This window comes from Sminthopsis crassicaudata, chromosome 3, assembly GCF_048593235.1.
Source record: "Sminthopsis crassicaudata isolate SCR6 chromosome 3, ASM4859323v1, whole genome shotgun sequence".
NCBI classification, from domain to species: domain Eukaryota; kingdom Metazoa; phylum Chordata; class Mammalia; order Dasyuromorphia; family Dasyuridae; genus Sminthopsis; species Sminthopsis crassicaudata.
Window position 1 is genome coordinate 653190159 of NC_133619.1, and position 16064 is coordinate 653206222.

At 39.1% G+C, this 16064-nt stretch overlaps 1 long non-coding RNA gene across 1 annotated transcript; it reads right to left on the reverse strand.

Annotated features, from left to right (window-relative positions):
* Nucleotides 1-5008: 5008 nt before the first annotated feature.
* On the reverse strand, nucleotides 5009-9240 carry LOC141564685 (uncharacterized). Its single transcript, XR_012488682.1, has 2 exons — nucleotides 7168-9240; nucleotides 5009-6723 (listed from the first exon to the last, which is right to left on the reverse strand). It is a non-coding gene; the product is annotated as an uncharacterized LOC141564685 (long non-coding RNA).
* Nucleotides 9241-16064: the final 6824 nt, after the last annotated feature.

The following is a 16064-nucleotide window of genomic DNA, read 5'->3' on the forward strand; positions in this document are numbered from 1 at the left end:
AAAGGCAAAATATACAACTGAACTTCAAATACATTTACCACAATATAATTCACTTGTTTCAGTCAAGTATGATATGACCTCATTTGAAATTTTCTTGGCAAAGATACTGGAACAGTTTAACAACATTTCCTTCTCTAGCTCATTTTAAGATTTAGGAATTGAGGCAAAACATTGAAGCCATATGTAAACTTAGGAAGATAAGTCTTCCTGATTTCAGATCCAGAATTCCATCTACTACAATACTTAGCTGTCTCTACTATTCTAATAGAAAAATAAATCTTTTATATAGTAGCTAGCAATTCATTTTGTTGGCTAATGTATGGGCTAAGAAAAAATGAATTTCCATTTCAAGAACACTTGTAAAATTCTCTTGCCATTATCCCCTTCACAAATGTATATTTTCTTCTACATTCAGTTTATAGAGCAAAATACATTGGTCCTACAGTCAAGAAGACTTGAGTTCAAATATTACCTCACATACTTTCTAGTGCTGTGACCGTACACAACTCACTTAATCTCATCTTGCTTGTTTCTTCAATTGTAAAAGGTAAATAGTCATAACACCTACCTCACAGCATTGTAGTAAGGATCAAATGAGATGAAATCTCTAAAGTACGTAGTGAAGGTACTGTATCAATACTCATTAATATCACTGTTATTATTATCAAATCAACTTGATGGAGAAACAAATTAAAGACTAGGTATGTCAGCTGCTGAATATTCCAAATTTTTGTTCAAAGAAAAATGTCCAACTCTGAAATGAGCTTCATATTTTAGGTTATATTTCATACCTTCCAAGTTAAAATTCAGTTGACTAAAAAACTATTAATGAAGAAAGGCAGACAGAAAAAAATTGTTATTCATACTGATGAGGAGTAAACTGAGGTCTAAACCGAGATGGGTCAATTTCTTTTCTCTCTTTCCTTCCTTCCCCAAAGTAACCAAGGGCGGGTTCAGCAGCAAATGAATTTGCTACTTAATGCTATATGGAAACATAGTCTTTATTGATTAGAATGGAAATACCGGAGAGCCGGTGGGCAAAATGGCTGCATGGTACAAGGCCAATTTTGCAAAGAATTGATTTTTGAGGACTGTTTTATACAAGAGCACAATCATTCAGATGCAGTGATGTAAGGAGGTTCCTGAGAGTGATGTAAATAAGATAAGGATTCTCTTGTTATCTTTTGGGGACAGACAGAAGTCTCTTCCCAAAAAGGAATTTCCTGATGCCATTTGGTTTATCTGAGCAATTAGAATGGGGGCTGTAAAACTCTGGCCAGCTCGGATAGCCCAAACTAGTTTGACCAGATCTTGTATCAAAGGTCCAAGATCCAAAGGAAGTTGGGGATCAAACAAGGAATATCAAGGGGCTATTGCCCTCAACAATACTTAACAAAATTTGTAAAATAAATTTAATTGAAATATTGCAAGTAATAGTAAACACGAGGTCTTGTTGGATTTTTTTAATTCTCAGAAAAAAGCCCTACAATGAATTTTCATAATTATTTTATACTTATGGTCTTGTAATTTCATATTTAATTTTCCTAATTAAAGGTAGAATTAACTTTTCTATTTTATAATTATACAGTGTAACAAAAGTATTAATTTGAAGCTTCAGGGAAATAAATTGTACAGGTCACTAATATAAGCACTTTACACATCAATTAAGAATAGTAAATATTAATTTAAAAGAGTAAATCGTATGACCAGAAGGATTCACTTTTTGTTAGTGGTATGAAAACAGTTTTAAAAATAAAAAAATTTGAAAACATTTCTGGAGCCACGATTATTCATTACATTGATTGGTGTTGTGACAATATGAACTATTCTTACTTCTCATTTCTCTCTTCATCAGTTCAGCTAACTTCTCAGATTTTTCTGTCTGCCTTTCTTCATTTTTTTAGACTATCATTTGTTCAGTCATTTCCCCAATACATAGGTACAACCCTGGTTTCCAGTTACTTCAAAAACAAAAAACCCCAGCAGCTATAAGTTTGTGTTGTATGGGTCTTTTCCCCCTTTTGATTTCTTTAATTTGTAAGTCTACTAGTAATTTATTACTAAGATACACAGTTGGGTGTCTTTGGAAGCAGAGTTTCAAGTTGAATTACTAAATGACATCCCTTCATTTAAATGCTGTATGAATCTTTATTTCAAGAGTGTTTCTTTTACAGAATAGTTTTAAGGTCTACTTTCTAATGCATTCTGCTACTTCCTTTCATTAACATTTATTTTTCGACAATTATCTTCTTTAGTAACCTTTTTTTCTTTGTATCTCAATTTTAAAGAGTGGCAATATTTAAATTTTGTTAATTCTACTTCAGATATGTAACCTAAGTGAGTTTGGGTAAGGCACTTAACTTCAGTGGGCCTCAGTTTCCTCATTTGTACAATGGTATAAAACTAATTTTCCTACGTTAAGGCACTGTTATAATGGATCAGATGAGTAATGTGTCTGCAAAATAAAGACATTATAACAAGGATCTCATCAGCCTCATACACAGAAGATTGAAAAGAATCTGCAAAAAATTTTATGATAAATGATTTTCAAGGATTGTAGAGACCAACTCTGACTCCATCTGGGGTTTCCTTGGCAGAGATACTGGATTAGTTTGCCATTTCCTTCTCCAGCTCATTTTCCAGATGAGGAAACTAAGGCAAGCAGGTTAAGTGACTTACTACTCAAGGTCACACAGTTGGCAAGTCAGAGATCAGATCTGAACTCAAAGGAGATAAGTTTTCCTGCCTTCAGGCCAGCTCTTTACTCACTGAACCATCTACCTGCTTCAACTAGTATATAAGTGTTCTTAATGCCAGGATTTATTTATATCTTATCCAAAGACTAGCACAATGCCCCTGAACACAGTAGGAGCTCTACATACTTGCTGAGTTTAAAAAAAAAAAAAATGACCATCACAAAACAGCCATGGCCAAGATTCCCAACAGGTCATCTCATAATACAATAATGTGCTGAAACGAGCTCTTCAGGATCAAGTAGGCCCACCCTCATTTCACAGAAGAAAATGAACCCCTGAGAAGATAAATGACTTTTGCTTTCAGTCATAAATTTGTTATTGTCCCTACCTGCCTCCAAAGAGGACTGCATTTTTACTTTTTCCTTTTTTTTTTTTCTTTTTCTTTTTTCTTGAGGCTGGGGTTAAGTGACTTGCCCAGGGTCACACAGCGAGGAAGTGTTAAGTGTCTGAGACCAGATTTGAACTCGGGTCCTCCTGAATTCAGGGCTGGTACTCTATCCACTGCGCCCCCTAGCTGCCCCATTTTTACTTTTTCAATTAACTTGTAAGAATGTATGGCTCTGAATGAGTTGTGGCTGAAGTAAAAAATACTTTTAATTCCTATGGAAGCAAGTTAAACAATATTGACCTTTAAAATTTTTTACAACTTTCCACAGGTTAGGAAGTGAGCTCTAATTTTGTTGATTCATTCCCATATCATTCATTTTATCAAGGAAATTTTTAAATTAAAAAGAATGAAAGTTACTCTTGGTAATCTTGGTTTGCATTGATGCAAGTCTAGGTCTTAATCCCCAGTTTAGAATTTCAAGGGCTAAGAATGAGAACATTTAAAAAGGCAAGTTCTTTCCAATTCTCCTGAGAACTTTGGATGTTTTTTCCTTTGTACTTTGCACATATTGTTATTTATTTATGTACCTGCCTTAAATTAGACTATGAGATCTGAGTGAGAATCATTCTTAGTATCTGCAGTATAGCAAAGAACAATAAAAGGATTAAATAAGGATTTAAACTTCAGTTGTTTTCACTGGTGATTCAAGATCAGTAACTTTTTCTTTTTTAATAGCTTTTTTTTTTCAAAATATATGCAAAAATAATTTTTAGACATTCACCTTGCAAAATCTTGAGAAAGAAAAAAAAAAGCAAGCAAACACCAACAAAAGTTGAAAATACTATGTAGGATTCACATTCAATTCCTCTCTCTGGATGCAGATAGCTCTCTCCATTATAAGTCTATTGGAATTCGTCTGAATCACCTCCATGTTGAAAAGGGCTATCAGTAACTTTTCAAACACATTTTCAACACATTTTCAACACAGTTGTTAATACTTCTTTAATAAAATAATATGAACAAAACTACCAGTATGAATACCTACCCCCACGGCTTCTGAAATCAACAGGATGAAGACCAATGTCACCAGACTGAAGAGTGCAGTGGGGAATAAAGTGTAGGTGGACTGAGAGCTAAGGTACACTAGTGGAAGGCTCTGCCCATGCTTCTGAAGGGCATTTTCCCAGCCATCCTCACAACTAAGCTCAGCAAACAATGACCTTCAAGGATATGGCCACGGAATTCACCTGAGAGTAGAAACCACTGGAGCTGGCTTAGAGGAACTCCTTCAGGGATGTGATCTGGGGACCTTATCTGCCTGGGGCTAAAGTTGCCAAACAAGATCTTCCTTCTGGAGAGAGAAGCATCATGGACTGCAGAGATAAGTCCTGATAGGAAAGTCTTCAGAGTTATCAAAGTCCGATGGTAAGACAAACGTCAAGGTGCCGTGATGGCCTGGGATACAGCGGCGGACGTCGGCATCTTCGGTGTATGAACAAGCCTGAAGAATTTCACAGCACCTGCTTGGGCTGCCTTCAGGTAGTTGGAACAGAAATGTTCTCATGCACATGCCTGGAGCGGGCACTGCCCAGCTCATCAACAGATTTAAAGCCCAGTGGTTACCTTCAACTGCTTTAGTCCCTCTGCTGATGTGGCAGCTGCCCCGGCTATAGCTTCTGGTGCCACAAAGACCATACACTGGTCACATCTGCTGCTCAACTTGGTGTCCCGGTGGCTTCTGGACACGTAAGTCTCCATGGATCTGAGAACTCTAAGCAACCCCCCACCCCAAAGAAACCCCAAGAGATAGGAAGTCTTGGAAACTAAGCTTGCAACTTCTGAGATACTTCCAAATGAGAACATTCTGGGGAAAGAAAATTCTTCAGGCTTTCACCCTGATTTTCCAGGCAAAACTCAAGACAGAAAGAATTAAAAGTTTATTAAAAACACATCAAAATAGCAACATGTGAATCAGCAATGGCTTCCAGATGGAGCCAGTTTTTTATCAATAACTTTCTTAATGAAGTAAAGACCATTAACTTTCTTTTCTTCCCACTTTTTTGGGAAGCCAATAGGCATTTTTGCCCACGGTCACACAGCCAGTTTCCGAGAACTGCATGAACCAGGAAGATTCATCTTCATGAATTCAAACCCAGCCTCAGAAATCTACTAGCTGTATGACTCTGGGCAAATCACTTAACTCTGTCGCCTCAGTTACTCATCCGCAAAATAATCTGGAGAAGGAAATGGCAAACCTTTCCAGAACATTTTTCAAGAAAACTTCAAATAGGGTCACCAAGCCTCAGACATAACTGAGTAATAACATCCTAAAAACGGCTGCCTCTTGGCCCACGCCCAGTGGAATGATAATACAATTTAAGAAACACCTATTAAAGTGTCCAGAAATTTGGGGAGGGGGGGATTACTCCCAGTGAAGGCAGAAGGATGGAGGAAATGGGGAATTAAGGAAAACTTCATGACAATGTGGCTCCTGAATCAAGCCTCCAAAAAAAAAAGGAGGGGGGATTTCATGGTTAGAATGTATGAGCAGACAATTTTCTGATGAAGAAATTAAAGCTATTTCTAGTCATTTGAAATTGCTCTAAATCACTAATAGAGAAATGCAAATTAATACAACTGAGGTACCAATATACATCTCTCAGATTGGCTAAGAAGACAGCAAAAGACAATGATAAATGCTGGAAGGAATGTGGGAGAACTGGCACACTAATACATCGTTGGTGAACTGTGAAATGATCCAACCCCTGGAGAGCAGCTTAGAACCATGCCCAAGTGTCCATCAGACTGTATATCCTTTGTATCCCAAAGGGACGAACGCGGGGAAGGGCCCCGATGTGCAAAGCTGTTCGTAGCAGCGCTTTCCGTAGGGTCACGGAACTGGAAGTTGAGCGGATTCCCTTCAGCTGGGGAACGGCTGAACAAGTTACGGCAAATGAACGTAATGGGCTAATTTCAGAAAGGCCTGGAGAGACTCACACGAAACGATGAGAAGAGAACAGCGCCCGGCCACACGAATATGTAACGAGCGGTCCCCGTGGACGCGGCCCTTTTGAGTTTCTAGCTGACTTAGGACGGAAAACGGCACCCATGCAGAGAGGGAACTACGGAGGCGGAATGTGGAGGGCAGCCTAGTATTTTCGCCATTTCCGTGTTTTCCTTCTGGTCTCACTTTTCTTGATGTGAAAATAAGTTTTAAGAGACTGCCCGCGTTTAACCTAAATCGGATTGCTCGCTGTTTGGAGGAGGGGAAAGGGAAGTAGAAAAATGCGACTTTTACAAAAATGAATGCTGAAAAGTATCGGCATGTATCTGGAAAAATAAAGTGTTTTGGGAAAAAATGCCCCAAAAGGGGGATTCCAACAAGTAGAGATAACACAGAAAGCAGCTGGAGAAGCTGTAAGTTCACTCCTGGAACGCAGCAAAGGCGTAAAGAGGTCAAGAGGGGGAGCTAGTAAAACGTCCGGGGGGGGGGGGGGAGAATGTAGAAGTGGGAGAAAGGGCGGGAAAGACGCTCCGTTTTGAAATGCTAGCTCTCCTGGGCCCCGATTCGGGCCCGTCAGTCCTCCTAGGCCCCTGGCCCTGGCTCGCGGGGAGCCTCAGTCCTGGCGCCGCTACGTCCTGCGGAGGGTAGGAGGGTGAGGGGGCCGGGGAGTCTCACCGCGCCCATGCCGGGCGCCACATGGGGGGAGGGGCATCTCGGTCCAAGCCCCCGCCCCCTCCGCCCAGGCCAGCGTCCGGCTCGGCGGCCAGACCCCTGGCTCCGGGCCTGGTCACGCCGGGGCCCACGTCCCGTGCCCAGTCCCGAGTCCGGCCGCGGCCCAGGCGGTCTGCGGGGGTCCGAGCCCGGTGGAGTTGGGCTTTTTCGCGGCATTTGCACCAGCTCCGGCTACAGAAACTGGACTCGGGCCCCGCCCAGCTCTTCCAGCCCGGGGCTCCCACGCAGCCACCTCGGGGTGGAACACGCGTGCCCGCGACGCGAGGCCTAGCAGGACTCAGAGAAGCGGACTGAGGAACTGCCCCCGCCCCCTCTCCCGGGACCCCTTCTCCCCCAGCCTCACTCACCACCTGTGCCCTTTCCTCCGGAAGTCCGGGAAGTCCGCGCTCATAACTCGAGCGCCGCTATGCGCGTGCCCGCCACTACAGAGGGGTCGCCGCGGGGCATTCTGGGGCTTGTAGTCCGCTCTGGGGCGGGGCCTTCAGCCCTAGCCCCGCCCCCCGGGATACTTGCCGGCGCCAGGGACTCTGGAAGCTGTGAAGACTGGTGGAGGGGAGGTCTCCGGCTGCGGAGGGCCTCTGGGTCCGGAGCGTCTTCTGGACCCCGCTTCATTCCAGCGCCTGCCCTCCTAATTACTTTTCCTCCACGAGCACTCGTCTTCTCTTTGCTGTCTCTTTGGAAGCTCCGCGAGGGCGAGGGCTGGGTTTGGGGTGGGGGTTTTTGCCTCTTTTTGTGCTCCCCAGCACCATAGCACGGATGCTCATCCTCTGTTTCCGAAGACGACCAATGAGGTCACGAGCTGAATTGGATTTAAATGCTCGAAGTCCGACCTGAGTCCGAAGTTTTCTCGGGATCACCCCAGAGGATTGTGGGTGTGCCACACCCCTGCGTGCTTTACCTCGTCCAGCCCGTCCTCATCTAGCGCTCCCCATGACCGGAAACAAGTAAAAGTCGTTTACTCATTTACTTATACAATTACTAATAATCCATGAATGGGGGCCAGAGCCCCCCCCCTTTTCTAAAGCCCCGACTTTAAAAGTTTAGTGTCCCGGAAGCACTTTCCTGAGGAGATTGGAGTGACTCCTCTATCGGACCCTGCGAGGAAGAGCTAGTCCCGGGGGAACTCCATTTAATCAGGCCTGGGTGGAGACGGCTCTCCGTCCGGGAAAGGCCGGGACGGTCCGAGTACCGAGAGAGTCCAATGATGTCACTTCCGGCCTCTCATGGTAGTATGATCACTTTCTAGTGTGTTATCTGAGCCCGCCACCACGATTGTCTTTGGTTTAAGAGATCAGACAGCTGATAACCCTTGTATTAATAACATTCTATTGATAAATTGACAATTAGTCTCTCAACCCTTGTTAATGGCCACAATTGATTATTCTCCTCAAATTACTTGGTAAAATCCCACTAAATGAGGTCTGTTTAAACACGAAGTGTAAAAACATATCTATGAATGACTATGCATTTTACACTTTTTGAAACGTACAAGGGTTTCTCTCCTGCTAATGGGAGCCAGCTGTTTAGGGCTGATCATGTGGCCAGTGGTCTCTGAAAAGCCAAGTTTATCACCTCTTCAGAGTCGAGAGGGCATGCCAGGAAAAGACCGCCAGATGTCATTCTTCCAGGTCAAAAAGGAAACTCCTATCTAAAGCATAAGGAACTTATTTACATCCGGTAGGAGCCCATTCACCTTTAACCAAGTGAACCAGAGGAAGAATTCTACCAAGCGTCGTTTGCCTCAGACATTTACATCTCTGCTATAACTTATTGAACTTCACGAACTATCATTCCGATTTAATTTGGAGGCACAAAAAGCTGGTAGAGGCCTACTGTTGATTACAGGCTTTAAATGATATGGGAGTGTCATGGAACATTATTTTTCCATAAAAATGATTAGCAGGATGATTTCAGAGAGAACTGGAGAGTAAACTTATCTAAATGAAGTGAGTAGAACCAAGAGAATACATCAACAATCAGCTTATGCAATGATGAGTTCTGTAGGACGGGACTCTCCAACAGTGAGGTGATCCCAGGCCAGTTCTGATAGATTGTGATGGAGAGAGCCATCTGCACCCAGAAAGAACTCTGGGGAGTTCTGGGGTAGAGAACTGACCCACCCCTCACATTTAGGTATGGTCCTTAACAAGCACTTTCACCTTTTTTTGTTATTTGTTTGCTTTTTGTTTTCTTCCTCATTTTTTTCTTTTTAATTTGATTTTTCTTGTGCAGCAAGATAATTGTGGAAATATGTATAGAAGAATTACACAGGCTTAACATATATTGGATTAATTGCTGTCTAGGGGAGGGGGAAAGAGAGGGACAAAAAATCTTAAATACAAAGTTTTGCAAGGGTGAATGTTAAAAAAATCTATTCATATATTTTGAAAATAAAAAGCTTTAAAATTAGAAAATTTAGAAAAAAAGAATTCCTGCATATTGGGAACTTATTCCACCTCCATTATAGGATATATTATAATAAAAATTTAACCAACAAATAATATGTGACCATTTGATCATATCCATTATTAATTGAGGCATGTGATCTGTTAATAAAGTTCTGGTCAGTGACCTGCCTCCATTTATGCCAAAGATGCTGAGTGAAAGCTGGCATAGTCTTTTATATGTAAGTGTGCTTTCCTTCTGATTGGGCCGACAATATCTTGGCAGTAGTGACTAATGGACTTTTTAATGAGGAAGCAGGCCAAGAATTCTCAGCTCCTCCCCATCTTGGGGAGGGGGAAAGCAGTAGGTTAGCTCTTAAATATTGCCAGTCACACCTTTGATGGCCAGTTTTCAAAACAGTGTTAGTCTTTTTATGCTTGAATCACTGTGTGCTCCACTTTTTGAAATTTTATTCATTGATTTTATATAAAATATTGGTAATTCTTGTATTGACTGTTTATAATTTTTAGACCTGAGTTGGTAGGTGGTAGAAGAGTGCTGCCATATTCTAATGACAAAACTGGATGGTTGGGGAGAGAGTCTTTGGTACTTCCCCTGAGCCCTTGAGATCAGACTGGGGTAGGGTAGTAAAAGATAGCTAACAATAAATAAAACATTCAGAATATCATCACTTGGTTACAAGTGAGATAAAAATGTAGCTATGCTCATACACTAAGGGAGTAGAACTAAGCCCCTAGAATTTGCTCCTTCCTATAATTGAGGAAATTCTCCTAACTTTTTAATTCCTTTTTTGGGCAAGATAAAAATATTCCTTATCCTTGACAGTCTCCCTCCCACTGTAGGTGGCAGTCCAAAGACTACTATCAAGTTTTGGTTTTAATGTTTGCTGTAGAATTGATCAACAGAAATCCCAATCTGTTACTCAATATTTCTCTGGGATTTCTCATCTAAAATGCCTATCACAGTGAAGGAAGGACCTTGGAGAGCTCCCTCATATGGCTGTCATTCCAAATTATAGCTCTAGGAGGCATGATTGTAAATCTGTAGTCATTGGAGGAGCCACTTCTGAACTTACTTTCTCTATGGGAGCCCTACGGAATTCTATAAGTTCCTACAGGAGGAAATCAGTCTCAATTTAATCTATATTGCTTGGAGGGCAGAAGCAGGCCTTTGAGAGTCTGCACTTGAAATTCACAATGAATTCTGGGAATTCTGGTGGCTAATTCAGGTGGCTCTAATTTAAAGTAGCTCTCAGAGAAGAAAAGGCAACACCTCAAATTGGGGCATCAGAATTCTTCTTTTCATCAGGACTTGGAGCAAGGAACATATTTTGGAGAGCTTTTGAAATAATTAAATAAATCATGCAAATATTTTTTGCATCTAATATCTGTAAGTCCCTGTGATCAATACTAGAGATACAAAAAATAAACACAAGTACAAAGTATTTACATTTAACAAAGGCATATTTTATATAGGAGATTATACCATTGAATGAATGATCAAAAAAATTTAACAGGCAGAAAGGAAGAATGGTTCTATTTTAGGTTTAGGGGGATGAAAATAGTAAGTTGAGATAGGGTTTCTGAGGGGCAGAAAACCCTGTACTACAGAATACTCATTGAATTGAAAAAGGCTCAAATTTTGCTCTTATTCAGATAAGCTATGGTTTCTTTGATCCCCTCTTAAGTGATGCACTTCAGTTTCCTTCTGCTTATCAGATGGCTCTCAGGGATACTTCTCTTTCCCTTGACATGGTCCAATTAATGCTACATTTCAAATGGACTTGGTTAACCTGGTTGCTTTCAGTGATATAAGAGGTGAAAAATTCCTCTAGGCTTTCAAGAAGCCTGGTCAGAAATGATGTCTGGATGGCCTTTGTAAAAGGTCTTCACTGGCTAGTCACTGAATATTGATTCACATCATGATTTTATGAACAATTTGGCATTCTCTAAAGTCAGTGACTGTCATTTATGGAAATACAGATCCATTCTTTTTTTTTTTTTTTTTTTTTTTTTTCATTTTTCCAAATTATCCCCTCCCTCCCTCCACTCCCTCCCCCCTATGGCAGGTAATCCCATACATTTTACATGTGTTACAATATAACCTAGATACAATATATGTGTGTAAATATCATTTTCTTGTTGCACATTAATTATTAGCTTCCGAAGGTATAAGTAACTTGGGTAGATAGACAGTAGTGCTAACAATTTACATTCACTTCCCAGTGTTCCTTCTCTGGGTATGGTTATTTCTGTCCATCATTGATCAACTGGAAGTGAGTTGGATCTTCTTTATGTTGAAGATTTCCACTTCCATCAGAATATATCCTCATACAGTATTGTTGTTGAAGTGTATAGTGATCTTCTGGTTCTGCTCATTTCACTCAGCAACAGTTGATTTAAGTCTCTCCAGGCCTCTCTGTATTCCTCCTGTTGGTCATTTCTTACAGAGCAATAATATTCCATACCCTTCATATACCACAATTTCCCCAACCATTCTCCAATTGATGGACATCCATTCAACTTCCAGTTTCTAGCTACAACAAAAAGAGCTGCCACAAACATTTTGGCACATACAGGTCCCTTTCCGCTCTTTAGTATTTCTTTGGGATATAATCCCAATAACAGCAATGCTGGGTCAAAGGGTATGCACAGTTTGATAACTTTTTGGGCATAGTTCCAAATTGCTCATAATATGTTATTCAAGTAAGACAAAAACAAAGATGAAAAATAATCCTTATTCTTCTAAACTTAATGTAAAATGGAAGAGATAATATAAATACACATGTGTATGCATATATACATACCTAAGTGTATTTATATAGATATCTTCATATATTATTATGAATGTATATTTATATATTATAAAAATAAAGTGCATTTATTTTATATAAAGAACATATATCTATTTATATACAAAATAAATATAAAATTATGTTTTATAAAACTAGGAATACAAATATTTGCAATGTCGATAAGGAAGAAAGATAAATATTACCAAAATAATTTTTCTAAAGAACAACTGGCTATACTACTTCCCTGGCCCAATCTGATGTTATACTCTTCCTCAAGAACTACCAATGATTTTCTATGGACTCTAAGAAAAAATAGAAATTCTTAAGCTTGGAATTAAAAAGCCTTCACCCTCTGATTCCAGTTTTCCAATCTAATTTGACATTAAACCACTTCATACATTGTATGTTCCAGCAGTTTTCAGCTGTCTGAATTAGGATTATATCACTCAACTCCATGTCTTTGCACATACCCTTAAACTTCAAGTTGTATTTCTAACTAATCTCTGCCTGCTAGAATCTTTAGCTTTCTTATAACTCACTTTATATACTACCACTTAGAGAAATGCTTTTGAATTCCCTTATCAAACAAAATACCATTTGTAAAAAATATATAACACAGTACCTGGCATATAGTAGGTGCTATATAAGTATTTATCCCTTCCTTCGCTAAATTTAGTAGTATTTTTTACCTCCTGGAATCAACTGTATTTGTTTTCCTGATTCAATGTTGTATCCTCCAATGGAACATAAGCTCCTTGAAGCCAGGTAGTTTTCATTTTTTATTTTATATCACCAGGACTCGGCACAATATGTTGCAAATAATGACCACTTAAATGGTAAGAAAAGTTTGTTGATTTGCATTGGATAAAGGTGAGCTCTACAGCACCCTACCTCCTATAAACTTGCTTTGAAAGTTTTTCTTCTGTGCCTCCTTTCCCAAGCTCACTCTCATTAAACTGAGGGAACATTTCTTATTCAGGTTCAAAAATTCCTACTTTCAGCTTGTTTTGGCCAAACTTTCTACCTTGGTGAATAAGAAATTTCTATATTATAAGTAAGTTCATTTCAAATCATTGTAAGGATGTGCCTCTCTCCATGTGAGCCTAATAACCTGATTTCCATTTGAACCATGTAAACCCAATTAATGTAAGATATAACTTTCTTCATGGGAACCTGACCATTCCTTAACCCATAACAACATTTGTTTTAGCTCCTTTTCCCATGAGAATCTCACCATTTTTTAATCTATAAGATGGGAGTGTACCACCTGTGTTTTGGCTCCAAATATGTGACTCTGGGAACTCGCCACTCCTTGGAATAGTTGTTGTTGATAAGGACTGGCCCCCTTGTCAAAACAACACTTGACTATAACCATCTGGAGTCCTTGTCGTACATTGCTATCTTATATGATTTCTTTACTTGGCTCAAAGCCTTCTTTGTTCTGACCCCTATAAAAAGTGGGTAATGCATTCTCTATTCAGAATTTCACCCATGAAGATGGTAGTATATGGGATGATGTTTCGGCAGTTGGAGCCCTGCCTTCTCCCATAATTCCTACGATCTGTCTGGGACCATCTATTCCCATTCGGAACCTAGAGGCTATATTGGGACTCCCCAGTTGGTTGATCTAGTGTTGGTGCTCTTCCGAATTGGTGATGTATTCTCTTCCCTTCTCTGCTATCTTAATCATAATTCTCATTATTCTCTGTTTTGCATGTATTATTTGCTGTATTAGTTATTATTATAAGCAATCTATTCCATGTGTTGTATAATTAAATTTTACTTTCACTTTAATTGAATCTGAGAGCATCATTTATAGGAGCAGATCCGAACTTTTCCCTAAAAATTTCATAACACTTGGTGATACCTTTCTGGATTCTGGTTCTGTTATACAATTTCTTGACAATATATCCCCAATTTAGTAACACTTGAAAAATCTTAGAACTGTGATATCCCTGATTTTATTCAAATAACTGATTAAAGTATTGGACAAGAAAGAGTCTAGTGCACAACTCTGAGAGACTTACTGTAGAACTTTCAATGCATTTTCTTCTCTTTTAGATCTACTCTTTTTTTGAACAACATGAAGTTTAAGAATAGTTCTGGGAACCAATAATCTTGTATAAGAAGAACTTGATGGTAAATAATGCTGTTCTCAATTGTGCAATATTTGATAATAATATTGAAATTTTGGCCAAAGTGGAAGAGTTCCACTTGGCTAAGATTTTGCCATTCAGAAGAAAGCAACAGTGTGTTCCAAGTTTAAAAAATAGCTGAGGAATGATTGAAATGTTGGTTTTATGAAATATATAAATATCAAAATAGTCACTATCATTTTCACACTTGGGGCAAGTGCCACAGAACCTGCTTGGAAGAAACAGTTTGCTAACCAAATTGCTATGCCAAATTCAGCTGAACTTTCATAAAGAAAAGTTGAACTGTTTCAAAGTCTGATTCTTTTTGTACAGCAAAATAACTGTCTAGACATGTATACATATATTGTATTTAACTTATACTTTAACATATTTAACATGTATTCGTCAACCTGCCATCTGGGGGAAGGAGGAGAAAAGTTGAAACAAAAGGTTTTGCAATTGTCAATGCTGGAAAATTACCTATGCATAAAATTTTTGTAAAAATTAATTAATTAATTAAAAGAAAAAAAAAAGAAAAGAAAAGTGACCTTTTGGGTGGTGAATCCAAGATACAGTGAGATTGTACCAATGTATAGCTGGGAAAGCAGTGGAATCTACCTTGTCTATAGCAATCAGTGGAGAAGAAAGAAGGAGTATTCAGGAACTTTCTATAAGAACTAATGATTCTTGTTTATTTACTGCTTAGTTCAATAGTTTCTGTGCTATTTGAGATGTCTGAGTGACATCAGGACTCTAAATCTTTTGAGCCCCTGAAACAGAACCCTGAATTAATCCAGTTTCTAGTTCCAGATCTTATTAATGGGAATAGTGTTTTTCTTTTATATGTTAGACAATGTCATACATTTTAAATATACCAGCCTTCTCATTTCTAAATTTCCAATTCTTTTGCCCTGAGAAGAGAGCTATAGTTAATATTTTTTGGACATATAGGTCATTTTCATTTTTAAAAAATCTCTTTTGGTATTCATGCCTAATAGTGGTATTGTTAGGTCAAAGGATATACGTAAATTTATAGCCTTTTGGGCATAGATCATATCTTTTGATCATTTATCAACTGGGACATATTTTTTATAAATTTGACTCAGTTACCTCTATATTTGAGAAATGAAGGCTTATCAGAGTAGCTTGCTACAAAATTCTTTTTACAATAATTATTGCTAACTGTATTCCCTCCCATTTATTTTCTCCCTCCTTTTATCCTGTCCATCCTCAAAAGTGTTTTGCTACTGACCACTCCCTCCCCCAATATGCCTTCTCTTTTATCACCCTTCCTCTTCCCATATTCCATTCTCCTCTTGGGTTGCTACCAAGAATAATGCCTTATATTTAACAAATATTTTATGAATATTATTCATATGAGAGCCTAGCATTTATATGGCAGCTATCCAGTAGATGAAACAGAGGGTGAAGCACAGGGCCCACAATCAGGAAGACTCATCTTCCTAAGTTCACATTTGACCTTAAACTTAGTAGCTTTGTGACTCTACGCAAGTCACACGACATTGTTTACCTCAGCTTCCTCATCAGGAAAAAAAATAGCTAAAAGCAGAAATACAAAACACCACCAGTATCTTTGCCAAGAAATCCTCAAATATGGTCACAAAGAGGCAGCCATAAGTCAAAATTAATAAAATTTATGTAGTACTTTAAGATTTGCCAAATCCTTTCCATTTTTGTGAAGGCTCAATTGTTATTCCTTTTTCCAGATGATGAAATTGAAGTAGAAATAATAACCAATTGTCTCCTCTGATAAACATTTGGAGTCATCTTTACACTGGGCATTTTATATATTGGCCAAAATGATCACTGTAGTTCTGGCCTTCAGGGCCACCAGACCAGGCAGGAGGAAGAGGAAATGGATAGGATCCAGAGCACCCATTTTTCTTGT